A 15,387-nucleotide genomic window follows, 5' to 3' on the forward strand; every position below is an offset into this window, starting at 1 on the left:
GTGAAAACACCATGAGGATTATTTCATTTCTGCCAATAGTTCCCTTTCACCTAAATCTTACACTGGACCTTTAAGTCTTTGACACAGTACTTTGTGAATGAATAGATTCACAAAGTATCGTTTTCTTACTATATGATATTATTACAGCCAGTCTCAAGTATAACATTGCGGTTGCAAGGGTGTTTTGCCAGCAGGCTGGGAATCTTAACCAGGATGTTGTCCACCTTGGCAGGTTGCACCCACAGTGTGGAGGTACATAAAGCCGGACAGTTAAAGGAGTTTGCAAAAGGCTACTAGAGCCAGAGTAAAATTATTACTGCTCTAGCAGTTTGAAGTTGCTCTGAGACAAAAAAGAGTCTCAGTTGAGTGGCCTGCCCTGAAACTGGACTGATAAGGATCAAGAACATTGTTCTGGTGAAGTAAAGAGGAGAGTTGATTAAAGATAGCAGGCTCAAGTGCTTTGGAAAGAAAGGGGAGAAGAGAGAAAGGTCTGTAGTTGATTACTTCAGAAGAGTTTACTCTTGACTCCTTAAATGAACAGCCAGTTGACAGGGAAGCGTTAATGTGATGGGTGAGAAAAGGATGATGGTCAGGAGCCATAGACTGGAGAATGTGAGATGGGATTGGGTCAAGGGGGCAGGTGGTTGGATGGGTGGAGGTTAGGGTAAGAACTTGATTGGGAGACGGAGGTGAAAGAGAAAAGAGAAGGGGATGAAGTCGATGGAGATGTAATTACAGAAGGTCGGTTTGAGTGTATGTCATCTATCTTTAGCGTAAAGTCCACTCAACTAGGTTGGCGAGCAAAACAACTTTACTAATGTTTGATATCTAACGTGATGGAGGTTATTCTCCACACAGTCGCCTTATGTTTAAAAGTTTTGATGAACGCTCCCGTAAGAATTGTCATTACATCTGGAGCGGAGCTAAACAAACAAGCCAGGTACAGAGACACCGATACCTGCTCCCTGTACAGTTGTCATGAAGGAAGAACTTAGCAATTGAGACCAAAATCCTTTTTTGAACCAGGCTGTAAATAGGTGTAATGGGAATTTTACATTTGTGTTTGCATAATTGCATGAGCAGACATGTACGTGGAGGACTGACCAAATGGTTGACCAAATTGTTAATCTAAAAGGTCAACTTTAAGGTTTACGATGATGGCTTAAGAGACTTGACTCATATGGCCTCGAGAAACCACAACATTATGGTATCTCTTGGTATCTTTGATTGGGATCAAACTCCAGGGGTCTCACACAGGGGGTCATCCACAAAACATGTACAGGATGTCTCCACTGAGGAGGGTAATAAATAGCTTTGCATGCTTAGTGGGAGGGGGCTGTGAGCAGGGGTGGACTGGGACAAAAATTCAGCCCTGGCATTTTCTGTCCAGACTAGCCCACTACATTATCAGCGGACACCACATAGAAGTCCACAAATCTTGCGGCATCTTCTCTCATGCATACTACTGTTACCACCTAGCTCAAAGATGGCAACAAGAAGGGAGGCCACACACAAACCTCTCAAGCCAAAAGTAAATTTATTTAACTCCAAATCAAGATAGTTCTAACTACGTAGTGGGATGTTTAAAATATGTTACGCGTCAGTGGTGTTAACAGTGTTTGGATGTGTGAAAATAAGTGTGAGGTAGGTATGTTGTAAGGTGCAGAAGCAAAGAAAAACAAAGGCTGAGGGCCCCACGCCCCTGGAAGCAGCCTTTAGATCTGCAGCTGAAGCCCAGCCCAAAAGGGCAGGCCCAGGGTGACGCCCCTGCCAGCTCTACCTGTGTCTGGAAAACAACTCCTCAGGGTCTCACATGTCAAGTGGCCAACCTGAGAAGGACATGGATACATTAAAATGTCTCTAATCATCACAAATTAAGTATGATTTCATAAAACATAAAAAATGATAAACTCACCAGACTAGAGGAGGCTCAACAGACAAACTTTGGTACAGTGAAGGCAGAGAGTGGAGGCAGACAGAGAGCAAGTCCTCGAACATGGATGGAGAGGGAACAACTCCTCAGGCTTTCACATGTCAAGTGCTTAACCTGAGAAGGACATGGTTACATTATAATGCCTGAAAAATAAAGAACATGTTTTCCTCTGTCCTGCACCTAGAGTTGAGAACTTTTTGGATGTGTGTTTCTTTTAAAACTTTTTGAAAATTATTATAATTATGAAGTATGAATTTATACATTAAAAAATACATGATAAACTTACCAAATTCTAACAGTGGTCCCAAATGTCCACATACAAAACAGAGGGAGAACGACTCCTTAAATATATCACAACAACCTGTAATGGAGAATAATTGATCATTTAGTGTACATGATCACACCAATAAGGATCAACACATAAGCACAATAAAACTTCTGAAAAGAATTATTAAAATGACAAATAATGAATTACTACATCCATAATGATTATAAATGATTAACAATGACAATGTGTGATAATAACAATAATATTAAATATTTCTCGCCTTATCAGTGGAGCAGCTTTTTAAGCAGCTCACTCTTCTCTGCAAGTCTGGCCCTACAGCGTGTCTCGCCAATAGGAGCAAGGCGTTTACGTCTTTTGTTTCTGCCTGACCCTTCCCACACATTCATTCTTTGATATGACTCTTTGATGAATACCGCAATGCCATTGAGGAGCGCAAACAGGGACCCACTCTCAATAACAATCTGGGTTGTGTTTGCAAGCACCAGATTTAGTACATGTGCGTAGCACCATACATGCACCTGGTTTGGAGATTGTGCACACAGCAGTGAGGAGAATCCTTTGTATTGGCCTTGCATGTTTGATGCCCCATCAGTCGCATTTCCAATGCACATGGTCTTGCTGAGGCCCATTTTGTCCAGAACTTCTGACAGCATGTCGACAAAGGCCTGTCCAGTGGATGAACTGCACTTCAGCACTGCAACAAGCCTCTCATGAACAACATCACTAACATACCTCACAATTATAGAGCATTGATCCTGAGAGGTTATGTCCTCTGTGGTGTCCAGTTGAACTGAAAACATTCCTGCTTTCTTGATATCACTGGAGATGTTTTCTTGAATCAGATGGTGAATTGTATCCATCACTGAGTTGACTGTGGTTTTGGAGGGTAAAGTTACAAGGGAGCCTCTGCCTCTTGTGCCACCAGACAAATGCAACTTTTTGCTGTTCTCAATGCAGCTGTCCAGGTGCTCTTTTAAACAGAAATCATACTTCCCCAGTAGAAGTATGAGTTCCAAAAAATTACCATGATCAACTGTGTGGTCTTCCAGGGTATATGCTGCCTCATTTTCTGACCTCCTGTATGCAAGCCCCCTCTTCCCAAGAACCTTGATGACATCTATGATGCACTCCAAAACCTGCCGCCTCTTTCTGACCTGCTCTCTGTGCGCCGACATCTGACTGCCACCAAACACACTGCTGATATCAGCACTGGCGGATTTCAAGAGGTAAGCTTCAGCACAGTTTCTGTGTGCACTGCTTCTCTCGTGCTCCTCTGTGCGCTGGTGTATATGCCTCCAATCTGACATTCCACTGATTAACAGACTGTTATCAGTTCTCCTACTGAATGCCATGCAGATGAAACAATACAGCATGTGACGCTCTGGACAGTACGCCAGCCACTTTCTACTGGTGCCGTCTCTGCTACAGAATGCTTTCTGCACCACTGGATTACTACTTTTTTGCTGAGGGTGATAGTTCAAAAATGACTGGAGATTTTTCTGATCAGGTTGTGAAAATAAAATCTGTTATTTGGCTGACACACTCCTCACTCTCTACAGCTGTTTCCCTCTCAGGTGATCATGTCTTTGGGCTGACACACTCCTCACTCTCTACAGCAGTTTCCCTCTCAGGTGATCCTGTCTTTGGGCTGACACACTCCTCACTCTCTACAGCGGTTTCCCTTTCAGGTGATCCTGTCTTTGGGCTGCCTGCATTGGCCTGGCTCTCTCCCTGAATTGACAAGCCTGACTTGCCCTGAACCTGTCTGGTCTGGACATAGGAAAAGTATTTATCATTGGATGGGGAAACTCAAATTCACAGAATTATGTACAAGAGATTCTCACAAAAAATAAGTACAACGCATTCATATTTATTTTCTTTGCTTCACAACATTAACAGTGCATTGAGTTTTCACAAAGTAGTGACAGGCAGCTCAGGGCAAGTGACAAATGAACGATCCGAATGACGAATGAACGAACGAACGAACGTACTGTTCAGACTGAGATGCCTGTCACGTGACAAATGAATGAGAGACCGATCCGTATGAATGAACTGTTGGGCTTAATGCTCGTCACACAGCCTGAGTGGCCTGGCTAGCTAATGCAGTGTTTTCTACTTTGTTTTGGACATGTCTCAAAAATGTAGCCTAGCCAGCCCCAGGCTAACGTTACTTACCATGTCTGCCTCCATTGCTCATCATTGTCGAGTCCTCCTCGCTCGTCTCCCTGTGCACCTGCTGCTGCTGGGTTGGTGAACCCGGCACCAAATAGGTCCGTCAGTTTGGCACATTTAGCAGCCTCCACCTCCAGAGACTTCAGCTTTCTTTTCCGATGCTTCTCAACGCCACCCGGGCGTTTTTTACTCTTATTATCCATTTTAAGTTTCTGTCTCAGCAGCAGCAGCCCGTCCCGCGACTCCCCCCGCCAATGTCATGAGGTCCCGCCCCACCCTGGTTTGTGTTGTGATTGACAGCACTGTCAGGGCTCTCTGAGCCTGTCAGCCCATGATTGATTGACAATGACAAACAATAGACAAATAATATGTGTCAATGCTGGCAACACACTGCTAGCCCTCTGTAGCCAATTGGCCGGCCCAATTGGAGGGAATTTAGAGAGGAAGAAGAGAAAGAGAAAAAAAAGCATAGCATACCAGACCGGCCCACATTGCGTCAACAGCCCACCGGGACGATGCCCGGTATGCCAGATGGTCAGTCCACCCCTGGCTGTGAGTTATAAGAACAGAGATTCTCCTATGTTCTTTGCTCATCTGTGCATGTCATTCAGGTGATGTGTACTGATGAGTCCATCTGCAGATGCTGAATTAAACTTACAGAAAGAAGTGTTTGACTTTGCTTGTTTCACAGAAATTGCCACCACACAGGTTTAATCCTGCTCTAAAATTGGGCTTTTTAACATGAGAGTCAATGGGAATTGACTCGTTCTTGGAGCCAGCCTCAAGTGGCCACTCAGTGAACTGAAGCTTTTTGCACTTCACTTTTGGCTTCATCGCTCAGCTGAGACAGAGGTAGCTTTTGCTGTCAGATGAGGAGGTAAGAGGAGCCATGGCTGCTTGAGCATGTGCTCAGGTTCTTTCTCTGTCTACTTGAGATCCAGGAACACTAAAAAGTATCATAAGGATGTGCCTCATTAAAAATGAATAAAACACATTGTATTGATATTAAATGATAAACTGTCAGTATTTTTACACTTTTCTAGTCTTAATTAACAATATGTGGAATATATGCAACCTGTATTCATATTTCAATGACCTTTACAATGTTTGTGTCTGGGGATCAACACTTATCTGACTTTAAAGGTCCAGTGTGTAAGATTTAGGTGAAAGGGAACTATTGGCAGAAAAGTAATGTAGAATAATCCTCATGATGTTTTCACTAGTTCATTCATACAGTTAAGATGAAACATAGTTTTCTTTACTTTATATTTACATCGAGGGGGTCCTCTCTACGGAGGCCACCATGTTCTTTTTTACATTAGTCCAGACTGGACAAACTAAACACCTTTTGACTTTTTATGACAATTAAAGGCTACCACAGTTTCTTTTTCATGTTTAGAAGGAGAGGGTGAGGTGAGGGGTGTTCAGCTGCAACATGCAAATTCAACACCAGATATCACAAAATTCCACACACTGTACCTTTAATTTAAGAATGAGAAGAAATCCAAAATATTATAAAACTTTTTATTATAAAAACTAGGAAAAAGTGGAGTCCCCAGGGTAAATCCAAATGTATTCACTGAAAATGAGAACTTGTTAGGCAGTCAAGTAACTGTGATATCTATGGTCTGTACACGCAGGTTTTACCAAACCATGGCATAGACTATCAAAAGAGAAAAAAGTCCAATCAGATATAGTATTGCAAAAACTACTAAAAATCTCAATAGATGATATTCCTGAAAAGTGTAGTCCTCAATGTAGTATTGAATACATTCAACAATGGAATATTCCACCTTTGGATTCTCCATCACTATCAGTTGCTTTGCTTTCCTTCTATATTTCTTCTCCAGGTGCTTCAGCACAACTTTAGCCAAGTTATTCACTTTGGAAAAATCCATACGCAAGTTATTCTCCATGATTCTATCCATAACCTGGTTTACCAGACGCCGTGAGTATTCGCAAGTCTTGTCCGCTCCCCACAGCTCTTTAGTATGGGTTTTTTCCAGAATTTTCAGTGTCACCATGAGGACAAAGAGTCTGCACTGGTCCACTTTCTGGTGATTTTGAGGCATATTGTGATTTAGTAACATTTTTCTGTTCTTATATGTTCGTTGTCTGGTTTGTTAGCAGCTGGCAACCAACATTAAAGTGCATTACCACCATGTAATTAAATAATCAAACAGAGGCCAAAAGCGTTATGAAACAAACTCATTTAAGATGAAAGACTACAAAGGATATAATAGAACATATAGACAATGCATAGATTAGAATAGAATGCCTTTAATGACATCACACAATGAAGCACCGTGAAATTACAGCAGCTACGACTGAAAGGTGCATTAAGTAAAAATAAATAAAATATAACAATAAAAATAAACATGCTAAAGGAGGTAGTTGTGGTTTGAGAAGTCTATTTGTTCTGCATTTTAATGACCTGAGTCGCTTCCCAGACAGCATCAGGTTAAAGAGTCCATGGCCAGGGTGGAAAGTGTCCCTGGAGATTCTCTGCACTCTGCTGAGGCAGCCGGAGCTGGCAATGTCTTCCAGAGGAGGTAGAGGGGAACTAGCAATCCTCTAGGCGAGAGAATCAACTCACTGCAATCAGGTGTGTGTGGCACTGATTGGCGGTGATTAAGCCCAGGTGTGGGGAGCCTTCATATACCCTGAGTCTCCAGTGCCCTGTGCTGACTCAATGTCTCACCTTCAGAGGCAGTGAGAGCTTCTCCATGTTGTCAGTGTGTCTGAAAACACACCACTAAGAATTTTGCCTGTAGTTTTCCCAGTGAATAAGTTGGTGCTGAAGAGTTTGCTGTGACTCCAGCCTTTGCCTTTCATTTAGAGTTTTCTGGGTCTCCTAGACCATTTTAGGTTTTCAGTCAGCTGCTTGGCAGTGGTGGTTTTGTTAATCATTTGTGGTGCGTTGTTTCTTTAAGGAAGCCTGTAGTGGCTCTATACAATTTTGGTGTTTTGTTTTTCCCCATTTCCAATCTATCGCTACTGCGATTTTTGTGGCTATCTCCCTGGGATAGCTTAGAGAAACCCCTGGGTCTGCACCTGTGTCCCACTCCCCCCCCCCCCCCCCCCCCCTCCTTTCCTGACAGAGGAAGGCTTTGAGGTGCTGGAGAACAAGCCTTTCGAAGCATTTCATGACCACCGACGTCAGTGCGGGTCATTGAGGCCCGTCAGGGATGTTTTCTTGGGGACCGGGATGATAGTGGCTGCTTCTGTATTTTAACTGTACCGATGGACCTAGTGCCAAACCATGGTTACACACAGACTAAAGCTTCAACCAGAATACTGGAAGAATACGGCTGGGGAACACACACCTGGTGTTCAGAACGTTTTGAGAAATTTGTCTGAGCCAGTATTATTTGGACTATAATTGATGCCTAGTTCCACGTACATTTACATATGAGCAACGCGGAGCAGTGTGGTGTAATTAAATCTGCTCGGCAGATATTGGTCATTAACTGTTTTCGCAATGTATAGAGCGATGTCTGCACTTTGGGTGGACTTTGTGAAGTCTACGGGGTAGGTTGGAGTATAGCAATCGTTTGCCTCATATTTAAATCTTGAAGCAAGGTAATTCCAATTTAACATTTTGTTGTCGGCTTTAGTAAATGGGATTGGATTAAACATTGAAGAGTGTATTGATGCTGGCATACGTTGACATATCCAGCAATTACGATCATGTGCATAAGCAACCATCAGGTTGAGAGCTGAATTTGATTTTTGCACTACAGGTGGATGAACACTGTGTGTGTCTATATCTTGCACCTTTGGTTCAGATTTGGCTGCATTGATTGTGTTTATGGATACAAAGTAACCGCCATAAAAAAACTGGTCAACATGAGGACAACCCTCATCAGCTTCATTTGCACAACACTTTGTGTGTTCCTCCCTCAACTAAAGATGACCAGCAACTGCTTATAGTTGCAGGTCATTGCTAAGTGTCATGGATGATATTGAGTCAATTTCTATATTCTTTATGGTTGGTAAAAAAAAAAGTAACAGTTATGACAACAATGTTTATCTTTTACTTTCTGGTTTGATAAACTTTAGATAAAAACAGTGTTTTATTTAATTTTTTGCCATAAGAGACAGAACACAGTCAGCACAGCTGTGTCCCTCAGGTTTGTTCGTCCCGAATTAAACGACAGGAAACATAAGTGTGGCATTATTGCAGAAGATAAGTGTTACGTTCAAACAGAGTTTGTGTCCTTATATTCTGTGAGATTCGGTTTGAATATGGTTTTGGATTCAGGTCCCTGTGTTGTTTCACCACTCGTTGCCGTTTCTACTCCCCCAGTAAGTCTCAAGTGTTTTCTTGTGTCTACCCTGTTTTTTGCCTAAGAGCATTTTGAGTTCTTTGTTGATTTTGGATTTTGTTATTTTACCTTGCATTCCTCATTAAAGTGCACTTTCAGTTGAAACCTTTTGTTCTGCCTTTTTGGGTCAACCCACTCCCTTACCCGCACTCAACGTAACACTTTGATTGCAGCTACTGGTAACAGTGAAGGGAACGGAGGATCGGAGTAGTGTGAGTGAACTTAGGTTGGTTGAAGACCAGCCGAGCTGCTACATTCTGGATGAGCTGCAGAGGTCGGATAGCACTAGCAGGTAGATGAACCAGGAGGGAGTTACAGTAGTCTAGGCGTGAGATGACCAGAACCTGTACCAGAACTTGTGCTGCCCTCTGAGTGAGAAGGGGACGTACTCTCCTGATGTTGTGCAGCATGTAGCTACACGACCAGGTTCCTAGCAGTCTAAGTGGAGGCTACCATGGAATTGTCAATGGTAATAGTCAGGTTGTGGGTAGGAGAGCCTTTCCCTGGAAAGAAAAGTAACTAGGTCTCATCAAGATTAATTTTCAGGTGGTGTGCGGACATCCACTAAGAGATGACAGACAGACTGACAGAGAGATTCATGCTGCTACCTGTTTTTCAGATTGGGGAAAAGAGAGGATTTGTTGGATGTCATCTGCGTAGCTGTTGTACGAAAAACCATGTTAGTGAATGACAGAGCTGAGAGAGTTTACCTGAAGAGAGAAAGGTCTGTAGTTGACTACTTCAGATGGGTGGAGGGTGGGTTTCTTCAGGAGAGGGTTTACTCTTGATTCCTTCAATGAGATAGGTAAACAGCCAGTTGACAGGGAAGTGTTCATGTGATGGGTGAGAAAAGGATGATGGTCCTGGAGCCATAGACTGGAGAATGTGAGATGGGATGGAGTCAAGGGGGCAGGTGGTTGGGTGGGCGGAGGTTACCAGGGTAAGAACTTCATTGGGAGACAAGGGTGAAAGAGAAAAGAGAAGGGGATGAAGTAGATGGAGATGTAATTACAGAAGGTGGGTTTGAAAGTGAGGAGCATATGTCATCTATCTTTAGCGTAAAGTTTAGCGTACAGTCGCCTTCTGTTCAAAAGTTGTATCACCATAAACTCTATCATTTCTCTCTGACATGTAGGAGGGCTCATGTTGGTTTGTTTTGGTTTAATAATTCCTGAATGCTCTCGTTGGCATTGTCATTACAACTGGAGTCTTGCCTGAAGGCTGGTGGAGCTAAGCTAACAAGCCAGGTACAGAGACACCTATACCCGCTCCCTGTATAGTTGTCATGAAGGAAGAATTAAGTGGTTGAGACTTAATCCCATTTTTGAACCAGGCTGTAAACAGGTTTAATCCTGCTCTAAAGTTGGGCTTTTTAACATGAGAGTGAATAGGAATAGAAATCGACTCATTCTTGGAGCCAGCCTCAAGTAGCCACTCAGTGAACTGCAGCTTTTTGCACTTCATCATAGGCTTCTTTGCTCAGCTGAGACAGAGGTAGCTTTTGCTGTCAGATGAGGAGGTAAGAGGAGCCATGGCTGCTTGAGCATGTGCTCAGATTCTTCCTCTCAGTACATATACATGGGATAGCTTGATACGTTTAAGCCTTATACCGATTTTGCCACTGAGCAGACCGCTGTCACTTGTCTGAGTATGTATGCCGTTCAGAGAATCATGCATGGCTGACTCTGCTACAATATGTCGCGATGCAGCCCTTTCAATAGGTGGTTGTAGAGCCACTTCCGGTTGACCTATACGTCACAGCAACAACAAACTATGAATGAACCGGTTGTCCTCGTGTGTCCAGAAGTGAGTTATTGATTTCGTCGAAGCCATGGGGTCATTTGACCTTTTCAGGCAACAACACTACTATTTATTACCAGAGGCGTCTCCTTCCACTTCCGGGTGAAAGCCCCAGTGGAAATTCTCGAGCATGCGCAGAATGCAAAATTCGATTTAGAGACAATGACTGAGTATTAGTGTAATGAGTGTTGTTTTCCGATTTTGAGATGTCCGTTATGGTCCTTTTTTTTTTTATCGATGTAGATCGGACTAAGGTGTTTAGATGCACTTTAAAATTCCAACCTCTGTCTTATGCGATCAGAAATGTGGTTCTTTGGCTGCATGTAACTCCACTGACTGTCTACTTGAAATCCAGGACCACTAAAAAGTATCATAAGGGTGTGCCTTATTAAGATGAATAAAACACATTGTATTGATATTAAATGGTAAACTGTCAGTATTTACACTTTTCTAGTCTTAATTAACAATACAATTTATACCATTCACCGATTGACAGACACATTGATACAGTGCATCTATTGTCTGCACTTTATTTGATACACATCACCCAAACACTACTGGTGCAGCCATGAGGGGTAATTGGCAGTTCAGTATCTTGGTGCAGATCCAAGGAGATATGTGCCCTTCAGGTTTATTCTTTCAATTCCCCATTTCTTAAGTTATCTATATATTTGTCGAATATATGCAACCTGTATTCATATTTCAATGACCTTTACAATGTGTGTCTGAGGATCACCACTTATCTGACTTTAAAGCTCTAATTTAAGAATGAGAAGAAACCCAGAATATAATAAAACATTTTATTATAAAAACTGGGAAAAAGTGGAGCACCCAGGGCAAACCCAAACGTATTCACTGACAATGAGAACTTGTTAGGTGTGGTAGTGGGGGGTGGTTAGTATCGGTGGCAGGAGGGAGAGAGTGGGCAGGTGGCTCAGGGATTGGTGCCAGGGAGAGAGTCTGATTGTGTGGAGGTGTACTGTGTTTGCTAATTACTCTCTCCCCCCTTTATCAGCAGTAGTGTGCTGGGACACGAGACACACACACGACGAGTAGCTGGAGGCAACCCGGAGAAGCCCATCAGGACCATTATATATGTATGTATGTATATACGTGTGTTAGAAAAAAGGAGATAAAAGGAGTTAACCGAGCACTGACTTGACTCATCTGTGGTGAGGAACCCGCGGTGGCAGGAGCCTGCTACATTAGGTAACCAGTAACTGTGATATCCCAGGTTTTACCCCAACAGCATGCTAAGGAGTATAGCTATCACAAAAACTCCAAACAGTAATACCATTGAACCAATTAAGAAATATCTCAATAGATGGCATTTCTGCAAAGTATAGTCCCCGATGTTGTATTGAATATATTCAATCATGGAATATTCCACATTTCGATTCTCCATCACTATCAGTTGCTGTGCTTTCCTTCTATATTTCTTCTCCAGGTGCTTCAGCACAGCTTTAGCCAAGTAATTCACTTTGGAAAAATCCATTCGCCAGTTATTCTTCATGATTCCATCCATAACTTGGTTTACCAGACGGTTTGAGTATTCGCAAATCTTGTCCGTTCCCCACAGCTCTTTAGTATGGGCTTTTTCCAGAATTTTCAGTGTCACCATGAGGACAAAATGTCTGCACTGGTCCACTTTATGGTGAATTTGAAGCATATTGTGATTTGGTAACATCTTTCTGTTCTTTGTCTGGTTTGTTAGCAGCTGGCAACCAACATTAAGGTGCATTGCCGTTATGTAATTAAATATTGTTAAGTAATTAAAGGCCAGAAGCGTTATGAAACAAACTCATGTAAAATCAAAGACAACAAAGGATATAATGCAACATCTAGATGCATAGATTAGAATAGAATGCCTTTAATGACATCACACAATGAAGCACGGTGAAATTACAGCAGCTACGACTGAAAGGTGCATTAAGTAAGAATAAATAAAATATAACAATAAAAATAAACATGTTTACAGGAAGAAAAAATAAATAGTGCAAAAAGAGGTATTGTGGTTGTTATTTATTGGAGTTCAGTGTTCCATCAGCCCATGGATAGAAGCTGACAGAAGTCAATTTGTTCTGCATTTTAATGACCTCAGCTTCCCAGACGGCATCAGGTTAAAGAGTCCATGGCCAGGGTGGAAAGTGTCCCTGGAGATTCTCTGCGCTCTGCTAAGGCAGCGGTAGCTGGCAAAGTCTTCCAGAGGAGGTAGAGGGGAACTAGTGATCCTCTCTGCAGCCCTTGTAATCCTTTGCAGAGCCCTCCTGTCTGTAGCCGAGCAGGCGGTGAACCACACTGTGGAACAGTACATCAACACCAGCTCTATGGTGGGCCGGTAAAAGAACACCAGCAGTTTCTCCTCCAGATGATTCCTCCGCAGCACCTGCAGGAAGTGGAGTCTCTGCTGGGCCTTTTTGACCAGCGCAGATGAGTTGGCTGACCAGGAGGCGTCCTCATCCATGTGTGTCCCCAGGTACTTGAATGAGGCCACCCTCTCCACGCTCGCTCTGTCGATGGTCAGTGGAGCATGGACCCGCTCTGCCTCCTGAAGTCGAGGATCAACTCTTTGGTCTTACTGGTGTTCAGCTCCAGATTGTTCACCCAGCACCACGCAGCCAGCTGCTGTATGTCCTCTCTGTAGGGTGTCTCGTCACCCCCCGCGATCGGACCGACCACAGTGATGTCATCAGCAAACTTGATGATGGAGATGGAGGAGTGGATGGGAGTGCAGTCTTGGGTGTACAGGGAGGGGCTCTTGGGGGAGCCAGTGCTGAGCGTCAGAGTGGAGGAGCAGAGCTGACCCACCTTCACAACCAAATTTGATCTGTCGGTTGGTCAGGAAGTGATTGATCCAGGAGCAGATGGGGGGGGGGAGTTGAAAAAACCTTCATTTTTATGATGATCCTGATCTTTTTTAGCATACAATGCAAAGCTGAAATCATCAATATATGCATAACACTAGAATAAACACTGGAGTTTAAAATATGTTCCTCCAAAACTTTATTTTTAGGAAAGAACATACCATTTCTCCATCCGGCCCTCTGGTTCATCCCTTAAAGGTCCAGTGTGTAAGATTTAGGTGAAAAGGATCTATTGGCAGAAATTTAATGTAGAATAATCCTCATGCTGTTTTCACTTGTTCGTTTCATCTAAATTGTATGAATTGTAGTTTTCTTTACCCCAGAAAAGGTCCTTTATATTCAAATACTTTATATTTACATCGAGGGGACCCTCTCTACAGAGGCTGACATGTTTTTTACATTAGTCCAGACTGGACAAACTAAACACCTTTTGAGTTTTTATGACAATTAAAGACTACCAAAGTTTATTTTTCCTGTTTGGAAGGAGAGGGTGAGGTGAGGGGTGTTCCGCTGCAACATGCAACTTCAACACTAGATAACACAAAATTCTACACACTGGACCTTTAAGAAAGACATATGATATATAGGGCCAGATATAATTTTACCACAAGTCAGAAGTGGCCAACGGGCCTTGAAATTTCTTATGTTTTATAACTTATGTGAAAAACATTTTTATTTTCAACGACTTGTCATGCTGTTATTTATTTATTTCCATCTCACGCTGTATCACTTTTTTAATTAATAATTAACCAAAGCCCTATGGAGATCTGCTCGTCTTGTTGGTTCAACTGATCTTTGACCACATGTAGGCCAAGCAGAGGGCAGAAGATACTATTGAGTCTACAGCAAAGTTTCCATTACTTCTATTGACTCACTTAGTAGATGTAGGGTGAACGTTTAACCCCTCACAGCCAATATATTGATTCAAAACCATGTGTCATCATAGTAAAACCCACTGAACCACCTCGTGTACTATCACCTCTTTTATCCTGTGCCAATCTTTCGGGTTGGTAGCCTTCACAGACAATTGTTGACTTGTCCGAAACTAAATGTAGAATGGAGTGGTATTTTGTTTTTGTTGTTTTTGCCTTTAAAATCTGAAGTCTGATCTCCAAGTGGAGAAGTGACGAGCTGCTGATCACAGCCACTTTATCTGAGCCGAGGGCCTCTCACTTTAATAGCACTCCACGGTAAATGGCAGTTAAAAGGGTGGGCAGAGCCATCAACGGAAGGTGCTGAATGGCAGTGTGTGTGTGTGTGTGTGTGTGTGTGTGTGTGTGTGTGTTTGTCTGTTCCAGCTGTATGTGTTTCCTGTCCTGTGTCCCTGATGTTCTCCTCTCTCCTCTAGCTCCACCCTGATGAAGCGATCAGTCATCAATGAGGAGCACCTGTCCAGTGGATTGAGGTTCTTTAAAAGCTCCTGTGTCAGGATCAGAAGGGAGGCTTCCAGTGAGGGGACTGCTGCTTCTAATGGGCCTCAGCCTGGGAGTTGAACATTGTGTGTATTGTGTTGTTTGATGATAATAAATCCCATGGTTCTGCTGTTTTAAGACTTTCTGATCTTGATTCATATCAGTGGTGGTCAGTGATTTGACGTGTTGTTCACCTTAAAAGGCCACATAATCATGGGGGTAACATTGTGTATGAGCTCTCTGGGAAGGTTTAGTAACCTTGTTCGAAAACATATTGACATAAACTGTCATGGAAACTAGGGCTGCCTTGTTGAATATTGCAATGATGACTTTCTGCTTTGGTTTCACTGCTAATACAGACGGCATACAGTGTGTGGTCTATGCAGTCACTGAACAAGAAAATTTCCATTCCAACATGTTTTTATTGAAAAACATGTCGCAGTGACCATGGACAGCGTGAAAATTGATTTTTTTTGGTTTTAAGCAGCTCAGTCAATAATGTCCCACTCTCAGTCAGCCTCATTCACTTATATGAATTGAAAATGAACATTCTCATGTACTGTATTGTCAACTAAGTAAACTATCTCAA

The 15,387-nt window shown here is 42.7% G+C and overlaps 1 long non-coding RNA gene across 1 annotated transcript; it reads left to right on the top strand.

The window, feature by feature from the left end:
- Nucleotides 1–4,686: 4,686 nt before the first annotated feature.
- On the top strand, nt 4,687–13,508 carry LOC138411455 (uncharacterized). Its single transcript, XR_011244096.1, has 2 exons — nt 4,687–12,528; nt 12,624–13,508. It is a non-coding gene; the product is annotated as an uncharacterized lncRNA (long non-coding RNA).
- Nucleotides 13,509–15,387: the final 1,879 nt, after the last annotated feature.

The sequence above is a fragment of the Paralichthys olivaceus genome, chromosome 9 (assembly GCF_024713975.1).
Source record: "Paralichthys olivaceus isolate ysfri-2021 chromosome 9, ASM2471397v2, whole genome shotgun sequence".
NCBI classification, from domain to species: Eukaryota; Metazoa; Chordata; class Actinopteri; order Pleuronectiformes; family Paralichthyidae; genus Paralichthys; species Paralichthys olivaceus.